The sequence below is a fragment of the Stegostoma tigrinum genome, chromosome 43 (assembly GCF_030684315.1).
Source record: "Stegostoma tigrinum isolate sSteTig4 chromosome 43, sSteTig4.hap1, whole genome shotgun sequence".
NCBI lineage: Eukaryota > Metazoa > Chordata > Chondrichthyes > Orectolobiformes > Stegostomatidae > Stegostoma > Stegostoma tigrinum.
In genome coordinates, this window is record NC_081396.1 from 13,216,281 (window position 1) to 13,241,421 (window position 25,141).

Genomic DNA, 25,141 nt, shown 5'->3' on the forward strand with positions numbered 1-25,141 from the left:
TTGATAAGGTTTGGATTGGTAGGATCTTTGATGCTTGTGTAGCATGGTTGTTGTAAATTGAGTGAATGTAGCTCTCTTCATGATTAAAATCAACCTACCATTTGGGTCACTGAAGAACACATGATGATTTTTAAATCTCATCAACTGTGAACTAAACTCACTGGAAAAATTTGTTTGTTTTCAAATGTTTGGCAAGGCAGAATCTCAGGATGACATGGGTGTTGATACAAATACAGAACACTGTGTCTGCTCTTGATTTGAACAGCCAATGAATTGAAACACTTGCCATGATACAGACCTTGGAATACTGCGTCCAGTTCTGGGCGCCCTATTATAGGAAAGATGTGGATGCTTTGGAGAGGGTTCAGAGGAGGTTTACCAGGATGCTGCCTGGACTGGAGGGCTTATCTTATGAAGAGAGGTTGACTGAGCTCGGTCTCTTTTCATTGGAGAAAAGGAGGAGGAGAGGGGACCTAATTGAGGTATACAAGATAATGAGAGGCATAGATAGAGTTGATAGCCAGAGACTATTTCCCAGGGCAGAAATGGCTAGCACGAGGGGTCATAGTTTTAAGCTGGTTGGTGGAAAGTATAGAGGGGATGTCAGAGGCAGGTTCTTTACGCAGAGAGTTGTGAGAGCATGGAATGCGTTGCCAGCAGCAGTTGTGGAAGCAAGGTCATTGGGGTCATTTAAGAGACTGCTGGACATGTATATGGTCACAGAAATTTGAGGGTGCATACATGAGGATCAATGGTCGGCACAACATTGTGGGCTGAAGGGCCTGTTCTGTGCTGTACTGTTCTATGTTCTATGTTCTAAATATAACAAATGCTATGATCCCCATATGATGCTAACAGTGAACAAATCAGATCCCAGAGTGAAATCTTGTTTGATTGTTCACAAGTTTTATTTTTGAACTTTTATTGTATTTGTTTGCCACTAAAATTATTACCCAATTGGAACAAATTTCCTGAGAATTAATAAGCAACAGTAGTAAAACTTAGTTTTTTTCCCCAGAAATATCACTTAAAGACCTTAAATCTAGTGAAGTTTAAACATTGCTATTTTTGCCTTAAAATGTCACACTGAAACTTCCAGCCACACCTTCACCAGATGCTAATCTTTCTATGACTTCCAGAGGCACATAAATGCAGACTAACTCAGAGACGCCTCACATTCCACCCTCTGTCATTTGAGAAAGTGTAAGACTTTTCAGTTATGGTGTTCGAATTTCAGTTCAGCTCTAGCAGCTGAGAAACTGGCTTCACAGACACAAACTTCCACAAAACAAAGGAAAAAAACACTCCCCTGTTGCAAATATGAAATATTTCTTCTGAACTGAACTCTTTCCTGGCCTGTGACAATGTCTCATTATAAGTTTGCAGAAGTTCAAATTTTCAGACAGATCACTTTGTGTAGCTTCCTAGCAATTTGAACTTCATTACACAGTTCCCTGGAATCAAAGTCTTTACTTCAATGTTCCAGATGAATTTCTGATCTCCTGTTATATGCAACAATGTATCATTTGGGAATTTCCTATTATGAACAGCACGAAAAACCACAAATCACCAGCCTGGAAGTCTTCTCTTCGCAGACAGTGATGCATCGGCTGACTGTCACTTCATAATGTCAAATACAGCCAACTTTTGTCACTTACAATGCAGTCTGAACATTGAAGATATTAAATATCTTTTGAAATAAATTATAGAAGTATATACATAAGTCTAATTGCAAAGCAATGACACAGTAAATGTAAATTCATTCAATAAAAATAATGTCTTTGGAATCAGAAATATAGTTTCTTGCATTTCCAATCTACGAATTTCCGATGGTCTGTTGAATTTAAATGTCAGCTGACATACACTGAGGAACACCAAATGAGATCAGCTTAAATCATAATCAGTATTGTCTATTGCCCATTAAGAAGAGAATGGTTCATGATGAAATTGCCCAAAATTTCAATTGTGGCCACAAAAGTTGCAATAACTGACCTAAATTGGGTAGTGGGTCTACAGAAGCAGAAATGAGATTACCATCTTCTCAAGGTTAATTAAGTGCTGGCATATTGGCTTGGTAGACAATTGGGAGTTGCCGCAAGTAAAGGCCAGCTACCATTATTTTCAAAGACTGCAACATTGACCGAGCCACAAGGGAAAGTGGAATGGCAAAAGACAGAATAAGGGCTTTTCCTGGACTCATTAATGTTTGTCAAGACATTCTACTTCCCACTGCAGTGGTTCATAGGGGTTCCCTGCTCAGTCATGGTGGGGAAAAACAGGATGATTTCACCAGTAGTAACTTCAAACTGGCCTGGAGAGTGATAGTAGAGAAGGCGAGAAACTGCATTTAAGGCTCCACTTATCTAAATATCTGAATTCAAAAAGGGACTGGGGCCTCAAGCATTCAAGCCAGGTGAGTGCACAATATAAAACTTGCAGCCTTTAATTTGATGAAATGGGAGTGATCTGATCAGCAGGAATTGGCCCACGTAATATCAGCATTTTTTCTCAGATTCAGTTTTCAGTGAGAAGGTGTGAGTGATCCTTGCACAGTCAATACTGAGACAACATGCAAGGGCCACGTCCTTTGCTCCATGAAGTATACCTATGTGAACATGGGTGAAATGTGTGTGCGTGAGATAAGACTTGATTTGGTTAATTGTAGTCACTTGTACCTAAATACAGTGAGAAGTTTTGTTTTGTGAGCTGTCCAAGCAGATCATAGCAAATAAGGACATACAGATCATAGGGTGCTTAAACAGAGAAAGGCATACAAGGTTATAGCTGTACAAGAGGTGCACAAAACAAGGTCAACATTATTTGAAGTTAGAGTGGTCAATAACAGCAGGGAAAAAGCTATTCTTGAACCTGTTGGTGTGTGTGTTCAGGCTTCTGTATCTTCTGTCTGACACAACAGGTTCGAGAGAGTGATCAGAGATAATGGGAACTGCAGATGCTAGAGAATCCAAGATAACAAAGTGTGGGGCTGGATGAACACAGCAGGCCAAGCAGCATCTCAGGAGCACAAAAGCTGACGTTTTGGGCCTGGATCCTTCATCAGAAAAGGTATGTGTGATTTTGTGCATATGTTTGTGTTTGTGTTTGTTTGTTGAACAGGGGTTTAGTAAGAGGTTATAGACTAGCAGGGGGAGAGGGCCAAAACACAAATGAAAAGACAAGAATTGGAGGCAGTGTGTAATTCATGATCATCCTCACATCTGTGAAGGAAATGGCACGAGAGCTGGAAGGGAAGGAAGCAGGGCAAGACCATTTATTAATAGTGATTTGGATGTGAAACCCCATGACAGTGAATTACTGAACAGTTGGGCTTGAGAGACACGTTGTAGGTCAAAAGGTAGGATGGTTATGTGTGTAAGACTGGGAGCCAAAGGTCTAAACAATGTACAGTCAGAAACCTACAATGTCCTCTCATCACTTATCTCTCTTTTGCAGGTCATGGACAACTATGGCTTGATTCTGAGTCTCTGGAACATTCCTCCACTTTTTAAGCAGCAAAAGACATCTCAAGGTGCATATTGCATAATTCTCATGAATATTTCACCAGTATAGATACCTTCAAGTAGGCAAAGGTGTCATGGATGTTGTTTTATTTATTCATTTGGTGGGGTGTGGGCACTGCTGGTTGGCCAACATTTATTGCCCCATTCCCAATTGGTGGTGAGCTGCTTTCTTGAACCGTTGCAGTCCACCTGCTGTGGGTTGACCCACAATGCTATTAGTGAGGGAATTCCAGGATTTTGACCCAGCAACAGTGAAGGAACAGCAATATGTTTCCAAATCAGGACGGTGAGTGGCTTGGAGAGGAACTTGGAGGTGGTGGTGTTCCCATATGTCTGATGCCCTTGTCCATCTTGATGAATGTTGTCATGGATTTGTAAGATTTGCTGTCTGAGAATTTTTAGTGAATTTCTACAGTGCATTGTGTAGCTAGTACACACTGCTGCTTCTGAGTGTCGGTGGTGGAAGGAATGAATGTTTGTGGATATAGTGCCAATCAAGTGGGCTGCTTTGTCCTGGATGGTGTCAAACTTCTTGAGTGTTGTGGGAGCTGACAGCATCCAGGGAAGTGGGGAGTATTCCATCACACTTCTGATTCTTGCCTTGTAGGTGCTTGACAGGCTCTGGGGAGTCAAGAAGAGAGTTAGTCGCCTTGATTTTCCTAACCTCTGACCTGCTCTTGTAGCCTCTGCATTTATGTGGTGCATCCAATTAGTTTTTGTTCAGTGATAACTCCCAGGATGTTGATAGTGGGGGGATTCAGTGATGATAACACCATTAAATGTCAACGGGCAGAGGTTAGATTGTCTCTTATTGGTGATGGTCATAGCCTGGCATTCATGTCGCATGAATGTCATTTGCCACTTGTCAAGCCTGGATATTAAATGGTAATAGGTCTGCAAACAGGTTAGTGCAGCACAGACATCTGCAGGAGTAGAAACAGACAGAGATGTTTCTGGCCATTCATACTCTGAAAAATGGAAGAATGTGGGGGGATAGTCAACATGAAGTTTATGGGCCACCTTGAAGTTACCACAAAGGCCATAGGGAATTTATTGGAAAGAAGTGTGTATAGTTCTGACATAGATTCGAGAGGCGCCTGAAGAGGGTGCAAAATTTCATTCAGACCGAATGAGCAGCCAGAATTCTGACTCGAAAAAGCAAGTTGAGTGCAGTTTTTCCAGGAATGCCCACAACTTATGAATGAACGCATGTTTAGACATACAGACCCATAAATAATCATAAACATAAGTCATTCCATCCATCAATTGAACCATCATTTGATTCAGCCATCATTCAATCAATCAATGAGTCAATTAATCCGCCAATAACGTTTTGTCTGTCTCAACAGCATCTGCGCTTCATCTTTGCTAAAGCAAATGGATCGAGTCTGAGCAACCATGGCTCAGAGATCAGGAAATTAATTGAGAATATTTAATTTCCTGAAATGGAGGGGGCTGCAGTGTTCCCAATTCATTTTTAAACTCACACTTGGTGAGTAACGATTGAAAGTTGAGTAGCACTGGGCAACATGTATACCGTGATCAGCTGGCGAACAATGTGATCATGCTGGGCAATAACGTACAGCTAGTTCGGACTTGCCTTATCTTCCGATTTTAAATATTTGAATGAATAGTCTCAGAGGATACTTCAGCCCATTTCTCAACTCAATTCTGATTTTGCGTTGGGTTCCGGCGTAAATGAATGGATTGACGCAGGAAGTCAAGAAGAGAAGCATAAATCCGGCTTCTTCGAGAAGAAATGTTTGTTCACTGAAGCCGGAGCCTGAGAAATAAACAACTTTCGCCACTCGGACGTATATGATCGTTATTATAAATAACAAATAGAACAGGATAAAAGTGCCCGAGATGGCGAAAAGTAAAACAATCGACTTACTCCGCTTTTCCATTTCTGGATCACCCTGATTCCTCCCATTGTTCTGGACCCGAATCCTAGAATGTTTCTGACGGTCAGAATATTCAGCAGTAAAATCAGAATAAAGGGAAGACATGGGGTTAAAATAGGCCGTATCCAGTCATACACAGCCCAAGCTGGTGAAGTGTAAAATATTAACCGTGCACGACAAAACCAAGGTATATTATTAACTATGTACATGGGTTCGTATATAAAATATACAAAGGCATTTTTTAAACAGGTCAGCGCGGACACAATTCCGATCACTCGCACTGTCACCTTCTCGGTGCAATATTTTGTTTTTAGCTTCTGGCAACAAATTACTACAAATCTATCAAAGGTGAAAGCGACAGTTAGCCAGGCAGAACTGTCAACTGCTGCAAAATTAAAGGCCAAACGGAGGCTGCATACTGGGGTGATAAACAGGAAGCTGAATGGGAAAAAATCCCAGCAATCCGGTTTAATATTACAGCAGTAACGATGAGCATGAGATCCGTTATCGCCATGGACACCAGGTAGTAGGTAATACATCCAGAGAGACCGCATCTTCTTTGGGACAGGATGATTATCAGTGCCAGATTAGCTGGAATAGAGAGAACAACAGTCCAAAGACGTGCAGGATAGGTGGATTGGCCATGCTAAATTGCCCATAGTGTTCAGGGAGGTGAAGATTTGGTGGGTAATAGGAGGATGGGTCTGGGTGGGATGCTCTGAGGTTCGGTATGGACTTGTTGGACGGAAGGGCCTGTAGGGATTCTATGAAAAGTTCTACGAAGAGAGACAGATGGACGGGTACGTAGAACGTGTGTGCACGACACAGTGCGAATAACCAAATTACTTATTTGACTCCAAATGAAATCATTAATTTTAACAATACTTGTGCATATTTTTGAGATGTGATTTTGAATTTTACATTAGTGAAATAAATGAACGTGAGTCACACCAGTGAAATGTGTGAGTCAATGACAATTGAATATCCTAGTGGGATGTATTGGAAGACCAAGTAAAAATTCAAAAATGCATTGAAAGCAACACAGAAACTAAGATATAGAATAAATAATCATCAGCCATTAACTAATAATGAAGATATTGAAGTGGTTATAGGTCTGAACTTTACTTACGGGGAATATCAAGCTTGTGGACAATGTTCAGTGGTGATCAAATGTGGCTCCTTCCAGTGAATTGCTGTGGAATTGTTCACTCTGGGTAATGTTGGCAACAATACTGTGGGTTTCCTGCAGGTGCTCCAGTTTCTTCCCACAGTCCGAAGATGTGCAGTTTAGGTGGATTGGCCATGCTAAATTGCCTGTGTTGTCTAGAGATGTGCAGGCGAGGTGGATTAGCCATGGTAACTGTGGGCTTACAGGGATAACATGGGGGGTTGGTCTGGGTGGGCTGCTCTTTGGAGGGTCAGTGCAGACTTGATGGGTGAATAGCTTCTTTCCGCACTGTATGGATTCTATGATGCTATGAATAACTTCAAACATAATGGAGTGAATGGCAATCAAGTGTGTCCAACAATGCAGACACAAGAGCATTGGGATACCAACGAAATACTGAGATTTTGTCTTCTTAATTACTTGAGATTTTCAGCATCAAACTGGACCATTGCCGGATGCTGAAATCTAATCTGGATATAAAGATTCATACAATGTAATTCTTGCGCAGTGGAGCATTGCATGATTGAAGTAACATTCAAGTTCATCCTCTAGTGAATAATTAAAATGAAAATTTGCAAGAAATACCACTCACTGTAACACCAAGTCAATGCAGAGAAAATATGGATGTGAGCAATTGAAATATTGAAATCCCAATTTAGCTGTTAGCAATTTAGAATCTACAGTAATACTGCATCTGGCAGAGGAGAGCTATGTTGAAAAGTGAATATTAAAGATTGAGGATCGAAACATTGCGCTGTGAACAAAGAACAATGAACAAAGAAAATTACAGCACAGGAATAGGCCCTTTGCCACCCGCCCCCCCCCCTCCCCAACCAAGCCTGTGCCAATCCAGATCCCCTATCTAAATCTGCCACCTATTTTCCAAGGATCTGTATCCCTCTATTCCCTGCACATTCACGTATCTGTCTGGATGCATCTTAAATGACGCTATCATGCTTGCCTCTACCACCTCCGCTAGCAACATGTTCCAGGTACCCACTACCCTGTGGCTAAAGAACTATCCACACATATCTCCCTTAAACTTTTCCCGTCTCATCTTGAAATTGTGACCCCTAGTAATTGAGTCCCCCACTCTGGGAAAAGGCTTCTTGCTATCCACCCTGTCTATACCTCTTATGATTTTGTAGACCTCAATCAGGTTACCCCCCCCCCCCAACCTCTGTCTTTTTAACATAAATAATCCTAATCTACCCGACCTCTCCTCATAGCTAGCTCCCTCCATACCAGGCAACATCCTGGTGAACCTCCTCTGCACTCACTCCAATGCAACCCCATCCTTTTGGTAATGTGGCGACCAGAACTGTACACAATATTCCAAATGTGGTCGAACCAAAGTCCTGTACAACTATGACATGACCTGCCAACTCTTGTATGCAATACCCTGTGTGATGAATGAAAGCATGCTGTATGTCTTTTTGACCACTCTATCAACCTGAGATAGGTACAAACACTAATCATACATGACAAATATAGATTACATGTATCTTTATTAACCTTTCAGCAGTTCATGATGCCCTTTCAACAAAATCGTCTGAGAATTGATTGACAGCTGTGGAAATGAAGTGAAACATGATGCTTAAACTATTTGCCACAAATGTTGCCACCCAGGTTGACAGGGCTGTTAAGAAGGCAGACAGTGTTTTAGCTTTTATTAATAGAGGGATCGAGTTCCGGAACCAAGAGGTTATGCTGCAGCTGTACAAAACTCTGGTGCGGCCGCACTTGGAGTATTGTGTACAGTTCTGGTCACCGCATTATAAGAAGGATGTGGAAGCTTTGGAAAGGGTGCAGAGGAGATTTACTAGGATGTTGCCTGGTATGGAGGGAAGGTCTTACGAGGAAAGGCTGAGGGACTTGAGGCTGTTTTCATTAGAGAGTAAAAGGTTGAGAGGTGACTTAATTGAAGCATATAAAATAATCAGAGGGTTAGATAGGGTGGATAGGGAAAGCCTTTTTCCTAGGATGGTGACGGCGAGCACGAGGGGGCATAGCTTTAAATTGAGGGGTGAAAGATATAGGACAGATGTCAGAGGTATTTTCTTTACTCAGAGAGTAGTAAGGGAATGGAACGCTTTGCCTGCAATGGTAGTAGGTTCACCAACTTTAGGTACATTTAAGTCGTCATTGGATAAACATATGGACGTACATGGAATAGTGTAGGTTAGCTGGGCTTCAGATCGATATGACAGGTTGGCACAACATCAAGGGCCGAAGGGCCTGTACTGTGCTGTAATGTTCTATAAACTATTCGGCCACATTATGAATGTACATTGTGTGGGTCACCAAGACATTCAATGAGACCCAAACATGGAACGTCAGATTAATTAGCAAAAATGCTACTCACAACCCTTCAAGTCCCACTGGTTTGAGAGAGTTTTCTTGTTTCAAACAATTCAATCAATGATAACTTTGGCATTTACTGTGTCACTGTCAAAACCAATACTGTAATAGATCCACATTTATTCCATGATATAATTGTAATAAACCACCTACAGTGACAATGGAAATAGCACCATGGATCCACAACAGCATGATAATTACAGTATAGTCATGGGTCTGGGTGGGATGCTCCAAGGGGCGGTGCGGACTTGTTGGGCCGAAGGGCCTGCTTCCACACTGTAGGGAATCTGGTCTAATCTAAATCCTTATGAGCTGCGTAGACCTTCATGTTCACAGAAATAACTATTTTAGTAGCAATGCTGACATTTGTAACATTTTTTAAATGTGTATGAGAATTTATCAACAGGAACATTGCCAAAGCCACAATGGAACTGGATTTCCATCACAATAGTTTAACGTAATTTGGCAGGGGCGGGGCAACAGACTGTTGGCCGCGCACAGTAAAACAATCCAGTCAGGGAGAGTGCAGCAGACAAATTTTCAAGGGAGTATGACACGGCTTGATGGCCTTTACTTTAATTCTGGGGGTATCAAAGGTAAAACGGATGAGCTAAGTTCATGAAGGTCCAATATAGTAACCATCCAAAGACGTGGTAGAGGGAGGGCCAGAGCTAGTACATTCCATGACATAGAATCTCCAGGAGAGAGAGACAAGGGGGAAAAAGAGGAGGAGGTATTGTATTATTAGTTAAGGATTCAATGACTGCGTAAAGAAGGGCGAAATCTTGGAGGGAGTATCGAATGAAGCTTTCTGCGTACAGCTTAGGAATAAAAAAAAGGGTAGCCACATTTCTAGGTGTTTATTATAGACCTGCAGAGAGTCGGCAGGAAACTGAGCAGCAAATTTGTGTCCCATTCATGGAGGTATGAAGAAATATTAACAAAAGGATAGGTGATTTCAACTTTTCCATTATTAACTGGAATAGATATTGTGTTAAGGTCTTGCAGTGGATTTCTTGAAATATGTGGATGGGAATTTTTAGGCCAATATGTAGCGGGTCCAACAAAGCATGGAGTTGTTCTGGACCTACTTCTGGGGAATGAAGCCAGACAGGTAGTTGAGGTGGGTTGGGGGGAACACTTCTATGATAGCAATCAAAGCAAGGTACAATTTGAGCTTCTTACAGACAAAAAGACGGGCAAGTTACAAAAAATGTTCTGGATTGGGAGAACAGAGTTTAGTTAAATAAGGCAGGGTTTGGCCAAGGGAAATGGAGAAATTATACGGAAGAGCAGTGGAGCCATTCAGAAAGGAAATGGGGAGGATAGAAGCCCAATATATTCTCCATAGGGTGATAGGAAGAGTAACAACCCTAGAGAACTGTGGATGACTAAGGATATTCAGGATCCAATGAGAAGGAAAAGAGAGGCTTTGACAGGAGAAAGGGACCAAATCAATGGAGGCATTAGTGAGCCACAGAAAGTGGAGGGTAGAGCTTGAGAAAGCAATTAGGAAAGCAAAGCAGGGATATGTGAAAGCTCTGGCTGGTAAAAATAACAAAAATTTCAAGATAGTCTATAGATATATCAATGGGAAGAGAAAGAGTAGGGCCCAGTTAGGAACAAGGGGCCAACTGTGTGGAGAACCAGAGAATGTTGGTAGAGTTGTGATCAGAGATAATAGGAACTACAGATGCTGGAGAATCCAAGATAACAAAGTGTGTGGCTGGATGAACACAGCAGACCAAGCAGCACCTCAGGAGCACAAAAGCTGACGTTTCAGGCCTAGACCCTTCTCTCTGATGAAGGGTCCAGGCCCGAAATGTCAGCTTTTGTGCTCCTGAAATGCTGCTTGGTCTGCTGTGTTCATCCAGCCACACACTTTGTTAATGTTGGTAGAGTGTTGGGCTGTTGGGGGATGTGCAGAAAACTTATTTCTATATGGTGTTGTTCTGGAATGCGCTGTAGGTGGGGAGGGGTTGTGTGATGATGGTGGTGATAGAGGCATATTACTTCACATTCTTTAAGAATTACCTAGATGAGCCCTTGGCATGTCATAATATTCAAAGCTATGGGCCAACTCTGGTAAATGGGACAGGTTGAAAAGTCAAGTGTCAGAACGGAATCGATAGACCAAGGGGCCTGTACTCACTTCAATGACAATGACTTTGAATAAGTTCACCCACAATAACAAGATCAAATGACAACAGAATTGCATTGCATCAAAAAATGTGATATTAATTTACTGACACTTACAGTACAAAAACCACAATAAAACTACATTTACACCATGGGAAAGCAGTAAATCTACAAACAATATAGTATTGACAAATAATGTAATCTAAGGAATTAAGTGATAGCTAACAAAAAAAGTCAGCTTGATGTTAAACTGGGAAGATCTTACAAGTAATGTAAAAAACCTGCGTTCATGAAGGAGAAATATATACTACAAGAATGTACCATCAATTCAGAGTGAATAAAATCTTCAAGTTGAATAAATTATAACCTTAATCGAGGCATTAAGACAGTTAAAGCACAAAAAAATTCTTCCAAAGAAAAACACACCACTCAAATCAAGTAAATACACTATTGAAGCAGAATAGTACATCAGATGAAATAGGACAAAGGGTGTCAACATCTTGAAGATGCACGACTGTCAAAGTGGGAGAACGAATGCAGCTAACCAAAGATTCCGACAACTAGTAACTAACTATAATAATTACCTGGAAGTCCAATAGCTGCAAGGACAGGATAGTAAATGGCAAACACCAGACCTCTTGGTATTCCATGCATTTCTAAAAGAAGTTCTGGCCATGTCCAATGCCACAATGAAACACTGCCAAATTTATAGAAGGCTTCAGGCTCCAGGGACTTAATTAAACTGATTTTTGCTTTGACATTAACCAATTTACTGTAAGGAAGGAGGTGGTATAAACTGATGCTCAGCTGGTCCTTATGTTTTGGTATAATAGAGTTTTGTTTATTTCCATGGAATCAGAGATGTCTCCAAAATAAAGTGTATGGCAAAATGTATGCATATCAGCATTTTTTTTCAAGAGAAAACAAGCTAACAATTTTGATACTGGAGCCTGGCCAAATCAATGAGATTCACCGCTGACTTCAGTGAGAAACACACACTTTTCTCATACAACCCAAGGAAGCTCTCACTCCTAATCACTGCTCAGTTGAATAACTGATCAGGCACAATATGTTTCTAAATCCCTGTGAGAATAATTTAGACAATTGGGTTTATGCTTGTTTTGGACGGGCCCATTAAAGTATGTTATCCTCGTTGTGAAAAGGCATAATTCTTCAGTTCGTTTGTGAGACTCAATTACTAGGGGTCACAATTTCAAGGTGAGAGGGGAAAAGTTTAAGAGAGATACATGTGGAAAGTTCTTTACACAGAGAGTGGTGGGTGCCTGGAAGGCATTGCCAGTGGAGGTGGTAGAGGTGAGTACAATAGTGTCATTTAAGATGTATCTAGATACATGAATGGGCAGGGAGCTGAGGGATACAGATCCTTGGAAAATAGGCAACAGGTTTAGATAGAGGATCTGGATCAGTGCAGGCTTGGAGGGACGAAGGGCCTGTTCCTGTGCTGTAATTTTCTTTGTTCTTCGTTCTTGTCAACTTATTCAGATCAGTAGAGGGTTTTAGTTCACTGAGAACCTAAGCACTTCAGCGCACTTACACTTAGTGGCAATATGTCCTGTCCAGTTTGTGTGAATACAGTGTAAACTTGTGTATTGCAATACTTACTACCACGTCAGTTTATTATAGCACTGCTTACAATACACCAGATTCATTCCACCACAATCCCATCCAGTCTTGGATATATTGACGTCAGCACACTTACATTCACAGTACTCAAGTCCAGAATTTACTTCTTTCATGGGCAACACCATATGGCAAACAATTTATTCTTGTCAACGAGTTGAACAATGCTCTCTATTATGACAGCTATCGATATGAATGAAGAGACTAAGAAGTGACTGAGTCTACTGGACATATTGATGGGTGTGTCAAGTAGATGTGCAAACAGAAGCATCATGCTTTTGATTCTTTTTAAAGCTCATTTTAATCTCATTTTGGCGTATAACGCCAATCTTTTAACTAAGCTAATATTCTAACTTTCCACCTGTCAGTACACAGTCCTTCCATTAGCAAGTTCTCCGTGGTACTTCTTATTAGTAACACACAGCCCTCGTGGTTCTAGCTTGACACTCCTGAGAACTGGGGAAGAATTGATCCCAAATATGCAACATAGAGATCCACTAGACACGGGAGGTTTATAAAATCATTGGGGAGCGGGGGAGGCATGGATAGCGTGAATAACCGAGATCTTTTCCCCAGGGTAGGGGAGTCCAAAACTGGAGGACAAGGCTTAAGGTGAGAGGGGAAAAATTTAAACGGGACCTAAGGGACAACTTTTTCACGCATGTATTGAATGTGCAACCAGAAGAAGTGTCGAGGAGGGTACAATTACAACATTTAAAAGGCATCTGGGTGGGTACATGAATAGGAAGGTTTGAGAGGGATAGGGGCCAAATGCTGGCAAATGGGACTAGATTAATTTAGGATATCTGGTTGACATAGACAAGTTGGACTAAAGGGTCTTTTTCCAAGCCTTACAATGCTGTGGCTCTATGTATCTGTAATAAATTAATCCCCTTACATGGTCAACTGGTCCCAAAGCTGAGCCACAAGGAGACAGAAAGGACCAAAGGAAATGAGTGTTACATTCAAGTGTATGAATTATTACTATGAGTAGTAGTAGTAGTCGAGTATACAATATCCTTTTATTTTCATGTGTACTTCATTTTAAGAGTACAGAGAAAAGTTTTTACAATGTCTATCTTCTGATGGTGACATCTGAGGTACAAATACTTAGCTGCAATTTTTGGATACAGCAGAGGAATAAAAGTAGATGCATTACTTACAAGATTTGAAAAATAGGTTAAAAATAGGATGGGGGAGGCAATGACCTAGTGGTATTATCACCGGACTGTTAATCCAGAGACCCAGATAATGTTCTGAGGACCTGGGTTTGAATCCTGCCATGATAGATGGTGGAATTTGAATTCAGTAAATATCTGGAATTAAGAGTCTAATGATGACCATGGCCCCATTGCTGATTGTCAGGAAAAAACCCGTCTGGTTTAGGGAAGGAAATATGTGGCTTACATGTGACTCCAGACCCACAGCAATGTGGCTGACTCTTATTGCCCTCTGGGCACTAAATGCTGGCCTAGCCAGTGCTGCCTTCAACTCCTGGATGAATAAAGGAGTTAAAGAAGGTTGACATTGCAGTAAGGTAGGAAATTTGTAGCAGCTCAGCACAGGGCTTCCAAACATGATCTGACCACCTGCGCCAGACCCCAGTCCAACAGCCATCCCTGTTCTGATCCAAGCCTCCAGTTCGCTCTGTACTGTAACTCAGCTGCTCTAAGTTAAGTTCCAGGACTACCATTCCCTGTTCACTGCCTTCCCACATGCTGTTCCAGGGGCTGGCAGCCTGCACACACTGCTCCAGTGGCTCAAAGCCCATGTTGCTCTTGGGCACACATCGAATGTGCTGTACCAGGGTTCACTGCTCATACTGTTCTGTTATTATCATTATTGTTTATATCATAATAGTATTACCAATAATAATCTTGTAATAATAGCTCTACTATTATTAATAATTAAAAAAAATAAAGTAGCAGTACTAGTAATTATAATAGTAGGACTGGCAATAACAGTATAACAATCAGCTCATCACATGTTGATTTCAATTCTATAGTTGCTTTCATGAGTCTGAAACAAATGATGTGAATGTGCAGATTGTGAATGAGAAAAACACAAAAGAACTAGAAACTAACAGGACACTTTCAGAATTGTATTATGCAATCGTTTAGCATTTGTTCTATGTTCTTTAATTGACACATCAGGGAATGTTTGAAAAGTGAATACACCTTGGAAATGGGAACTCATAGAACTTGGACAATGTAAAACAAAGTTCATACTGTCCTGTTTCTTAAAGTTGCAAATTTCAATCAATAGGTGGTGTGGATATTCACCTTATTCTTTAACTCAGGCCTAAATTTGCCCTGGGTCCCTGGATGAAAGAACAATTGATGTAGGAACTCAATAACTGAAGCATATATCTACTTTAATTGGAGGATAAATGTGGAATGCCTGAAATCAAAAATTGAAGAATAAGCGACATTCACAATTTGGACACAGATGATTTATATACGCAGTAAAAATAACAGGGTGAAGCAGCCTAAGATGAAGAACAGTAAAACAACAGACTTTATCTGCTTCTCCACCTCTGGGTGACTCTGGTTCTCTACATTGGTTTGTGTCCGGAGTCTCCGGCAGTCTCTATTGGCCATTAGAATGTGTCTGGCAGTTGGAGCATTGAGCAGCAAAATCAGAATGAAAAGGAGAAAAGGGATTAAAATAGACCAAATTCAGTCATATATAGCCCATGTTGACAATGTGTAATATGTCTGGGTATTGAGGGATATTGTTGATTCCATTCATTAGTTCAAAGAACAAAGAAAATTACAGCACAGGAACAGGCCCTTCAGCCCTCCAAGCCTGCTCTGATCCAGATCCTCTTTCTAAACCTGTCACCTATTTTCCAAGGATCTGTATCCCTCAGCTCCCTGCCCATTATATATCTTAAATGATGCTATTGTGCCCACCTCTACCACCTCCACTGGCAACGCTTTCCAGGCACTCACCACCGACTGCGTAAAGAACTTTCCACACATATCTCTCTTAAGCTTGTCCCCTCTCACCTTAAAATCGTGACCCCTAGTAATTGAGTCCCCCACTCTGGGGAAAAGCTTCCTGCTATCCACCCTTTCTATACTGCCCATGATTTTATAGGCCTCAATCAGGTCCCCCCTCAACCTCCATCTTTCTAATGTAAATAATCCTAATCTACTCAATCTCTCTTCACAGCTAGCACCCTCCATACCAGGCAACATCCTGGTGAACCTCGTCTGCACCGTCTCCAAAGCATCTATGTCCTTTTGGTAATGTGGCGACCAGAACTGTATGCAGTATTCCAAATGTGGTTGAACCAAAGTCCAATACAACTGTAACATGACCTGCCAACTCTTGTACTCAATACCCCGTCCGATGAATGAAAGCATGCTGTATGCCTTCTTGATCACCCTATTGACCTGCGTTGTCACCTTCAGGGTACAATGGACCTGAACACTCAGATCTCTCTGTGTATCAATTTTCCCCAGGGCTTTTCCATTTACCATAGAGTTCACTCTTGAATTGGATCTTCCAAAATGCATCACCTCACATTTGCCTGGATTGAACTCCATCTGCCATTTCTCCGCCCAACTCTCCAGCCTGTCTATATTCTCCTGTAATCTCTGACAGTCCCCTTCACTATCTGCTACTCCACCAATCTTAGTGTCATCTGCAAACTTGCTAATCAGACCATCTATACCTTCCTTCAGATCATTTCTGTATATCACAAACAACAGTGGTCCCAACACGGATCCCTGTGGAACACCACTGGTCACAGTTCTCCATTTTCAGAAACTCCCTTCCACAACAACTCTGTCTCCTGTTGCCCAGCCAGTTCCCTGGTTCACACAAAAAGTGTATATTATAACCAAAATCTGAATCAAATATGATATTAGTATAGACCAGACCAATATGTATATAAGATAACAAAGTGTGGAGCTGGATGAGCACAGCAGGCCAAGCAGCATCTCAGGAGCACAAAAGCTAACGTTTCGGGCCTAGACCCTTCATCAGAGAGGGGGATGGGGAGAGGGAACTGGAATAAATAGGGAGAGAGGGGGAGGCGGACCGAAGATGGAGAGAAAATAAGATGGGTAGAGAGGAGAGTATAGGTGGTCAGTCCAGGGAAGATGGACAGGTCAAGGAGGCGGGATGAGGTAGTAGGTAGAAAATGGATGGGCAGCTTGAGGTGGGAGGAAGGGATGGGTGAGAGGAAGAACAGGTTAGGGAAGCAGAGACAGGCTGGGCTGGTTTTGTGATGCAGTGGGGGGAGGGGAAGAACTGGGCTGGTTTTGGGATGCAGTGGGGGGAGGGGAAGAACTGGGCTGGTTTTGGGATGCAGTAGGGGAAGGGGAGATTTTGAAGCTTGTGAAGTCCACATTGATACCATTGGGCTGCAGGGTTCCCAAGCGGTATACTGTATCCACCGTACCCAGTGTGGCTTCCTCTACATTGGGAAAACCAACCGGAGGCTTGGGGACCGCTTTGCAGAACACCTCCGCTTGGTTTGCTATAAACAACTGCACCTCCCAGTCGTGAACCATGTCAACTACCCCTCCCATGCCTCAGACGACATGTCCATCATGGGCTTCCTGCAGTGCCACAATGATGCCACGCGAAGGTTGCAAGAACAACAACTCATATTCCGCATAGGAACCCTGCAGCCCAATGGTATCAATGTGGACTTCACCAGGTTCAAAATCTCCCCTCCCCCACTGCATCCCAAAATCAGCCCAGCCTGTCTCTGCTTCCCTAACCTGTTCTTCCTCTCACCCATCCCTTCCTCCCACCTCAAGCTGCACCTCCACTTCCTACCTACCACCTCATCCCGCCTCCTTGACTTATCCATCTTCCCTGGACAGACCTATCCCCTCCCTACCTCCCCACTATACTCTCCTCTCTACCCATCTTGTGTTCTCTCCATCTTCTATCCACCTCCCCCCTCCCCCTATTTATTCCGGTTCTCTCTCCCTATCCCCCTCTCTGACGAAGGGTCTAGGCCCGAAACATCAGCTTTTGTGCTCTTGAGATGCTGCTTGGCCTGCTGTGTTCATCCAGCTCCACACTTTGTTATCTCAGATCTCCAGCATCTGCAGTTCCCATTATCACTGCTACAATATGTATATAATATTGTTATGGACCAGGCCAACCACACACCCCCAAAAACATATTAAAAAGATAGCCTAGACCACAAGTTTTTCCTATTTTTAAGTCAGGCGTGAGGCATTGTGTTCCCAATGCAATTTGATTGACCGAACTACCAGACTATAGTTAAAATGCAGACAAGGGAAAAAAGAATTGGAATAGCAGCTCTGTTGGAAAATGTCAGATGCAATTCTCCCATCCAAGAGGAAAGAGCATTAAGAGAAAACTCTGAGAGAAGGAAAGCACTCAAGGAGTTTGCAATAACAGGGAGAGAGAGACATAGCGGCTTCCAAACCCCAACTGAAAGTTAAACTAAAGTCCTGGTTCTGTGGGAGCTTGACCCTACCCCTTCATGCTGCTTCTTTTATTCCAACATTTGAAAAAATTCCAAGGCCTCACAAGCTGTTTATTTTATTGCCTTGGAAGCCAATAGACAATAGGTGCTGGAGAAGGCCATTCAGCCCTTCGAGCCAGCACCACCATTCATTATGATCATGGTTGATCATCCACAATCAGTATCCTGTCCCTGCCTTATCCCCATAACCCTCGATTCCATTCAGTGCATCTGTCTCAATCTCTTTTCATAAAAAAAGCCATGACAAAATATGCCTCTTAAAGCCAAAGTATTGCCTGCCTTAAAAATAGGAAAAACTTGGGGTTGGTTGTAGGAAACTGGATGAGAAATATCTGTCACCATGGTCATGGCAAGGAGACCTGCCACCACTGTGGAACCACATAATTAGTGAGGCATCCAGAGAGACCACATCATTTTTGATGCAGGATCACAATCAGATTAGCTGCAATAGAGAACATGACAGAGAAAGAAAGAGTGGAAAGGAGAATAGAAGTATTAGTTGTTTGTTTTGCTACAAATAATTTAATGACAGTTGTTAGATGTGAGGTCAAGTTGTGATTGATATCTGTCATGGCGGACATGATTTACTGGTGTAAACATAATTGTTCTGGTGAAAAAAAATGGCTCAGCTTATTGCAAAAAATGTTGATGAAACGTGATGTAAAAGGATCAGCTACTTTTTTTTGTACTCTGTTCTGAATAAGAAGTGGGAATGAGAACCTGACTTTGACGTCAAGTGAGTGAGGTTGTGTAATCAGTTCCTGGATTGGTGTTTGCTGTTGATAAAGTTGAAATGGTGTTAGAACAGGGCCCTGTGGAATAGTCCTCTTTCAATATGTTGGAAATCAAGATGCTGACTATGCGTGCATGAAGTGTGTTCAGGTGCAGCTCTAGATTAGTTCAATGGAGCACTTGAATCTGTGGAGGCACTCAATATGGAGCATCCACGAGGCTGAAAATGTCAGGCATAGCCCATTTATTGAGCTAGTCACACCACCAGGAAGGACTACAGAGACAGCGAGAAGTTGAGTAACCATCAGGAAGACAGGTAAGTGGGGGAGGGCAGTCCAGGAGTTCCCTGTGGCCATTCCCCTCTCAAGCAGATGTACCATATTGGATACTGTTTTGGGGGTGGGGGGGTGGTGGCAGCCTGTTGAGGGAGCTACTGCAGCAGCCAGATCAATGGCACCATGACTGGCATTGTTGTACAGCAGGGAGCATGGAAATATAGGTGAGCAGGGGGAATAATGGACTCTATAGTCAGGGGAACAGATAGGCATTTCTGTGGCCATGAGCGAGACTCCAGGATGGTGTGGTGCTTCTCTGATGCCAGGGTCAAGTATGTCTCTGAGCAGGCAAAGGATATTCTGAAGTGGTGGTCGGGGGTGGGGTGAAGGGGGGAAGGGATAGAGCTGCCAGAGGTTGTGGTTTGTATTGGTCCTAAGGATCTAAACAGAAAGAGAAATGAATCTTGCAAAGATAGTTCAGGAAGCTAGGCAGTAAGTTAAAAGCAGGACCTCGAGTATTATAATCTCAGGATTACTTCCTGTGTCACGTGCCAGATGAAGATACTGCAGTTAAATATGTGTCTAAAGATCTGGTTTGGCAGGGAAGGGTATGTAGTGGGGCTGCAAGTATGCAGATCATTGGGATGTCTTCCAGGGCAGGTGAGGCCTGTACAAGAAGGACGGGTTTTACATCTATGCTGGAAGAGAACCCGATATCGTGGCCAGGAGGTTTGTTAGTGCCATTTTTAAAATTATTCATTCATGAGTTGAGGGCATCACCGGACAGGCCAACATTTATTGCCCATTCCTGATTGCCCAGAGTCAACCACATTACTGTGGGTCTGGAGTCAGAATTGTTCTGAGGAAGGGTCACCGGAACTGCAACATTAACTCTGTTTCTTCCTTCACAAATGCTTCCAGACCTGCTGAGCTATTCCAGCAACTTTGTCTTTTTTTTCCTGTTTTACATCATCCTCAGTTCTTTCGGGTTGTATTAGATGCCCTTCTGAGTCTGACTGAGTGACTGTTGTGGTTTGCTCCTGATTCGGAGCATCACTGCTCCCAGGTGCATGGATCTATGGTGCGGTGGGTATCCTTTGGTTCTTGATGGTTGGAGGGTGGGCTTCACCAGGCCCCTTGAGACATCCGGTGTTTCCGGGTTGGGGGTTGCCCCTCTCCTTCTCCTCCTCCCACCCTGGCCCCCGGTGGCGCTGTGCCTCTTTTCCTGTTGGTGGCGAGCCCCCATTGAAAGAGGAGCTGATGGTGTGTCCATCATGTAGCTGCTTCTTTCCATTCTGCTGTGGAACCATGGGGCCTGATGCGTTTTCCTTTTCTGGCTGTTTCTGACCAGTATCAATTCCCCCACCTTCTTCATTTCCTCCTCCTGGATTGACTCCATTTGCTCAGGTAGAGGTTGGGTCAGTTGCTGAGCTTCAGCATGGGTGAATATTTCCTCATTTCTGGCCTGACCTTCCTACTGGGTGCCCCTTGTTTCAGTTTTCTCACTGAAGGGTGGAACTTTACTGTCCTTTTGCAGTTTGATGGCTCGTATTGCCACTTCTGGCCATCTGAGTGTATGTGATACCAGCCCCCAGCCCCTGTCCTGGGCAGGCCTTGTAGCTATTTTATTAATTTTACATTATTACACAATGTTGCCTGGCACCATTATCTCCTTTGTCATTTTGTCACTCCCAGCCTGTCAGAAAAAATGCTGTTATTTCGGAAGGCAATGGCCTCGTGGTATTATCACAAGACTGTTAATCCATTGACCCAGGCTATTTATCCAGAGATGCAAATGGGCGTCCGAGTTTGAATCCTGCCATGGCAGATGGTGGAATTTGAATTCAATTAAATACCCGGAATTAAGAACCTAATGATGACCATGAATCCATTCTTGGTCATAAGGAAAAATTCATCTGGTTCACTAATGTTCTTTAGGGGAGGAAACTGTTAGCCTTAGCTGGTCTGGCCTACATGTGACTCACAGAATGCAGAACATAGAATAGTACAGCACAGTACAGGCCCTTTGGCACATGATGGTGTGCCAAACTTTCACCCTAATCCTAAGGTCGATCTAACCTCCAACCCTACCTTGTACTATCATCCATATGCCGATCTAGTAGCCGCTTAAATGTCCCTAATGAGGTAACTCCACCACTATCTCCGACAATGCATTCCACACCCCTACCACTCTGAGTAAAGAATCTATCTCTGACGTTTCCCTTATATCTACCTCCACTCATTTTAAAACTATGTCCCCTCGTAATAGCTACCTTCATCCCAGGAAAAAGTCTCTGGCTGTCCACTCTATCTATACCTCGGATCATTTTGTACACCCCTATCGAGGTATCTCTCATCCTTCGTTGTTTTAAAGAGAAAGCCCTAGCTCTCTCAACCTTTCCTCGTAAGACCTTCCTTCCATTCTAGGTAACATCCTGGTAAATCTCCTCTGCACCTTTTTCAATGCTTCTGCATCTTTCCTGTAATGAGGCAACCAGAACTGGACAGAACTCCAGATGTGGCTGAACCATGCTTTTGTATAGCCAGAGCATAACCTCACGGCTGTTGAACTCAATCCCTCTATTCATGATAGCTAACACACCAGATGCCTTCTTAATAACTCTATTCATCTGGGTGGCAGCTTTCAGGGAATTGTGGATATGAACCCCAAGATCCCTCTGCTCCTCCACACTGCCAAGAATCTTTCTGTTAACCTGTATTCTGCTTTCAAGTTTGTCCTTCCAAAATGAATCACCTCACACTTTCAAGGTTAATCTCCGTCTGCCACTTCTCAGCCCAGCGCTGCATCCTATCAATATCCCTTTGTAACCTAGAAAAGCCCTCCGCACTATCCATAACTTGACCCACCTTTGTATCATCCACAAATTTACTAATCCACCCTTCCACTCTTTCATCCAACTCATTTACAAAAATCACAGATAGAAGAGGACCCAGAACAGATCCTTGTGGTACACCACTCATAACTGAGCACCACGTTGAATATTTTCCATACACTACCACCCATTGTCTTCTCAGGGTCAGCCAATCCTGAATCCAATCTGCCACATTTCCCCATAACCCATGTCTCCTTACTTTCTGCATGAGCCTACCATGGGAACCTTATCAAACACCTTACTTTTCTCCATGTATATAACATCCACTGATTTTGTCACCTTTTCAAAGAATTCAACAAGGTTTGTGAGGTTTGATGTACCCCAAATGGCCTGAAATTTCTGGGGTTATCCCTATTCACTTTTTTGAACAAGGGAATGACTTTTTCTTCTCTCCAATCTTCCGAAACTATACCATGGACAGTGAGGATGAAAAGATCATCATCAAAGGCCCTGCGATCTCTTCCCTCACTTCCAATAGAATCCTTGGATAAATCCCATCATGCTTGGGGGACTTATCTGTCTTCAAGTTCCTCAAGATTCCTAGTACATTTCCTTACTAACATTGTCCTTCTCTAGCCTAACAGCCTGTTTCACACTGTCCTCCTCTACAACTAGGTCCCTCTCCGTTGTGAATACCAAAGAAAAGTATTCATTAAGGAACTCTTCTTTCTCTTTAGGCTTCACGCACAAATTCCCTTCACAACACTTGATCGGTCCTACCCTTTCTCTGGTCATTCTCTTATTCTTCACATACGTGTAAAAAGCTTTGGAGATTTCCTTGATCCTATCTGCCAAGGTTTTCTCATGCCCCCTTATAGCTCTCCTAAGCCCTTTCTTCAGCTCCTTCCTGGCTAACTTGTATCCCTCGAGAGCCTTTTCCAGCCCTTGTTTCCTAAATCTTATATAAGTGTCCTTCTTCCTCTTAACCAGTCGTTCAAAGTCTCTTGAGACCCAAGGCTCCCTCACTCAATTGTATCTTCCCTGCCTGCTAGGGACAAACAAATCAAGCACACTAGTATGCTTTCCTTAAACAAGCTCCACATTCCAACAGTGCGCTTCCCTGACAACATTTGTTCCCATTTTATGTTACCCAGTTCTTGCCTAACAGAATTGTAATTACACTTCCCCCAATTATAAAACTTACCCTGCTGTATGTACCTATCCTTTTCCATGACTATTGTAAACGTAGCACAGTTATGATCGCTACTGCCAAAATGCTCTTCTGCCACCAGGTCTAACACTTGGCCTGGTTCATTGCCAAACACCAAAATATAAGTGGCCTCTCCTTGTCTTTGTCTATCTACATATTGTGCCAGAAATCCGTCCTGAAGGCACTGGACAAAATCTGCTCCATCTAAACTATTACAACTAAAACGTTTCTAGTCAATATTTAGTCATCCACGACAACAATCCTGTGACTTCTGCACCTTTCCAGTATCTGCCTCCCACTCCACTCCTCCACTTCTCTGCAATGATTAGGGGTTCTGTAAAAAAGCTGCAACAAAGCTCCTGAGATGCTGCTGGGCCTGCTGTGTTCATCCAGCTCCACACTTTGTTATCTTGGATTCTCCAGCATCTGCAGTTCCCATTATCACTGATACATCTTTAATATTAGCTGAGGTTGGTTGGCTTGCCGAGCTGGTTTGTTGTTTCACAGACATTTCGTTACAATGCTAGATAACATTATCAGTGCAGTCTCCGATGAAGCGTCGGTGTGTTTTCCCACGTGGTGTTTAAACTCTGGAGTCTGTTGAGCTGGACTGCCTCACTTCTGGTTTTCCTTCCTAATGGAATGTATATGGGGTCGAGTTATATGTGTTTAATGAAGGCTTTCTTCGTGGAATTCCTGTGCCTGTTTCTGCTTAGCTTGTCCCAGGATTTTGGTGTTGTCCCAGTCAAACTGGCGGTTCTCCTTACCCACGCGGACTGAAATGAGTGAGTATTGTTCGTGTCTTTTTGTAGCCTGTTGCTGTTCATGTACTCTTGTTGTTATTTTCCTTCCTGTTTGTCCCATGTCGTGTTTCTCACAGTCTCTGCAAGGGATCTTGTAGATGACATTGGTCCTGTCCATGATGGGGTCCATGGTCCGAAAACCTTAGATTAATATTAGCTGCCTAAATAAGGAAAACATGGAGCTATAAAAAGAATGCAACAACTGTGTTCAACCAAAACAAACTAAACCCACTGTCACAGAAAGAGAAATTGCTGGAAAAGCTCAGCAGGGTCTGGTAGCATCTGTTTGGAGAAATCAGGGTTAATATTTCAGATTGAATGTTCTGAGAATGGTAACTTGACAATGGATATATGGTCATCATTATAATCTTAATTCCACATATTTATTGAATTCAAATTCCACCATCTGCTGATTTGAACCTAGGTCCCCAGAACATTATCTGGGTCTCTGGATTGACTGTTCAGGTATAATACCATTAGGCCATTGCTTCCCCTAGAATTGGCTACACAGATGTCTTTATTGGTGGTGGTTATTAGTTTTTTTTAAAAGAAAGTAAACAAAAATGTCACAGTAATTTTGGTGGTCGGAAGATCACTCAATTGTGTGTGATAACATTTCTGGGTAGAATAAATTTTTAAAAAAGCCTGGTACAGATGCCAGACAGGCAAAAGATCCTGGGTTTGCTGCAAATGTGGAAATAGCCACAGGCTGCACACCCAGGTTAACACCACCATTTTTATCAGGGGCAATATTCCACAGAACACATTCATTGGCACCATGTTTTTAGGGGATACATGCACAGTTTTCCTTTGATGTGGAAAAAAAATTAAGATCTGACAGAATCATTCAATTTATCAAGATCTAAATGCCATTGGATGCTGCATATGAAAAGATTACAGTTTGTCTATACTTTAAATGGCAGATGATTTTCGACATTTGGAAATAGACCAGGCAAAATAGTAGAGAGATTGGAAAACAAGGATGTGAATTTACAAATTGAGGTGTTGCTGAACCAAGATGTTTAGGGCAGCGAGGTGACAGTGAAAGAGATGTGGTCTGAATAAGGATGC

The 25,141-nt window shown here is 42.6% G+C and overlaps 1 protein-coding gene across 8 annotated transcripts in view; it reads right to left on the minus strand.

Annotated features, from left to right (window-relative positions):
* LOC125449040 (zinc finger protein 239-like) overlaps positions 1–25,141 on the minus strand; it is a 249,880-nt gene that overhangs the window by 50,850 nt on the left and 173,889 nt on the right. For 3 of the 8 annotated variants that reach the window (XM_059641898.1, XM_059641896.1, XM_059641895.1), the window contains one exon: positions 5,416–5,482. The exons of 4 other annotated variants lie outside the window; for them this stretch is intronic. The gene's annotated coding sequence lies outside the window, so the exon portion shown is untranslated. Of the gene's footprint in view, positions 1–5,415; positions 5,483–6,554; positions 6,794–25,141 lie in introns of those variants that run through there. One more of the 8 variants, XM_048524602.2, reaches the window with a different exon arrangement.